The sequence below is a fragment of the Archocentrus centrarchus genome, chromosome 1 (genome assembly GCF_007364275.1).
Source record: "Archocentrus centrarchus isolate MPI-CPG fArcCen1 chromosome 1, fArcCen1, whole genome shotgun sequence".
NCBI classification, from domain to species: Eukaryota; Metazoa; Chordata; class Actinopteri; order Cichliformes; family Cichlidae; genus Archocentrus; species Archocentrus centrarchus.
The window spans coordinates 20,740,687-20,743,225 of NC_044346.1; positions in this window are offsets into that span (position 1 = coordinate 20,740,687).

Consider the following 2,539-nt stretch of genomic DNA (forward strand, 5'->3'; position numbering starts at 1 on the left):
TTTGGCCCTAGGCTGTATTTTGTACATTGTGCACCAAATGTTTGCTTTTGCTTTTGCTTTTTTTCTGTTATTTTAATGAAGCTGTAATATCCCTGTAAAGTTTTTTTTTGGTCAGACCTTTCTGTTGTTGAATTCAAAATATAAACTGACTTTACTACATTGACTGAAACTAAATATTATTGATTATTATTATCACTGCATGATAATCACTACATTTTTTGGGAAAGATCTTTTTTTACCTGAAACACAGAGCCAAGAATAGAAGTTACTACACTGTAAGGACTGTAATAGAAATAAAATGACTTCACCTTTTAAATTTTTACAGCCCTATTAGCTCTGTGTTGTTTTCCATGAACTGCTAAGAGAAATATTTTGCACATTAGCCAAATGCTCCACTATACTGATTTACATGCGACCAATCCCTGTTTAAGAACATCTCCTTGTGCGCCTTAGAACTATCTCTCCTTCCATTTTTAGATCACTCAGTGGAAGTCCTGTTCTTATCACTCCCACGTTTGCAAAGCCTGCTGGAAATCTTCTACTGTTCCAAAACAGTGAACCTTCAACTCCTAAATTTCTAGAAATGAGGACAGAGTTTCAATCATCAAATAAAGCAGGTAGGGTAGGTGTTTAGTGAAGATTATGTTTAGGGTGGCCAGAAAATAGAGATACGGTGTTGTAAATGATCTTCCTCCATCATTTCAGTCTGACCTTGGGTGACAAATTCACGGCGCACAACCCCATAACTGTTAAAAAAAAAAAAAGGATAAGCACATTTCTACTTCTGTTGACCTGTATTCTTGGATATTTGGCTTGGACACTTCAGACTATTTGACTAAAAATGGCTCTGATAGTCTAAGACCTATCTGTCATCACCAGTTATGATCCTATAACAAGTCAGTTTGATACACAGATGCACACAGGCAAATGGACAGCATGGGACTTGCAAGGAGCAATATAAAAATGGCAGGAATGCTGAAAGGGGTCTAGAGGTTTACAGTCAGGGCATTTAAACTAAAAAGAGCAGGTTCCTGATGCTGGAAATGATGCAACGAGACAGCTAAATAAATGTGGGCCATGAAACCAAAACGATGAGCTTAAAGAAGCTAAAATACTCCACAGGTTCCTGGGATCATTTTGTGATTTTTGCTCAGTGAATGACACCTTTTACATCACAATTAATATAAATAGTTAGAGCAGCTTTATTCAGGAATGGGAGAAGAGGAGGTGAAAAGTTTAACATAGCAGCCATTGGCAGAAAAGATGGCACAATTAGATTTTATGGAACAGCACTGTACAGTTATGCTAAGTAGGCATTGCCTGATAGATTCAAAAGGACTCAGCAGATAAAGAAAGTACGCTAATAATCTCCCCACTGCTTCTCTGCAGTCAGAACTTTTCACTGCACGAATTTCACATTGACATAAATTACTCGTTTGCCAGCAAAATAACACAAGTGATGACTAATCCTCCTGTTTGTGCATGTGTGTTTGTGCATGCACACAGGCATGTGTCGGGCTGTTTGCTGCTGTTAAAACTGCTGAGGCATGAAGTTTGCAGCTGCACACAACAGGAGATAATACACATCCTGAATAATTGATAGAAATGAAAACAACTCTATTTTTCCTCTATGCACTCTTTCTCTGTCTCTTACCGTCTCTCAGCCCATCTCTCTTCCTTTCTTTCCGCCCTCTCCACCCATTTGGCAGTTTAACAGCTCTTTAATGACAACAACACTCAAATGGTCCCTCTTTGATAGTTTGCAAACACATGCACACACTACACACACATATTCACCAGCAAACAGCCTCTATTCTGAGATATAAAGCAGGTGTGTATTTGCTCTCTTGTGATGCAATCAGACCTCAGTGTAGGTCAGGTGTCAGGTGTGGACGATTGGAAAGTGCTTGCTGTGCAATCCATCAAAACTGTCCCTTTGTCACTCCTTCTTCTTGCTCTCTAATGCACCATAGCTCTTTTTTTTTTCAATTTCCCTACTGACATTTTTTTTCTCCATTTCCGTTCATCACATTTGTCTCGGTGTTATTTTCCCTTTCTTTTGTTCCTTCCAGCTGTCATGCCTTCTTTTTTCTGTTCACTCTCTTCCTAAATGGGCACAGAAAGGAAACAGAAAGCACCAGGGAGAGAGGAAAGGGAAGAGAGGGTGCATTTATGGCCAAATAAAGAGCAGGCCTTAATAATTTACTGCGCTCTGCCGCTACTAGCCAATCACAGCCCATCGCTCCCATAGAAATGAGAGACAGAGAGAGAGAACGAGAGTCACGGGCAGTGAGAGAGGGATGGGGAAGTCAGACACACAGAGGCTGCCACGTATTAGAAGTCCCTCCATGCTGTGATAAATTATTTGAGGTGATACACACTCTGAAAGCTTTGAAACAGTCGCCATTAAGATGTCACAGAAGCTAAGATGGCAAGCCACTTGAAAAACACGTCATCCCCAGAAATAAAATGCAAGTTCTTCAAACAAAATATCCACACTTGCATTAAAAAGTTCAAAAGATGTAACAAGCTAAACGTT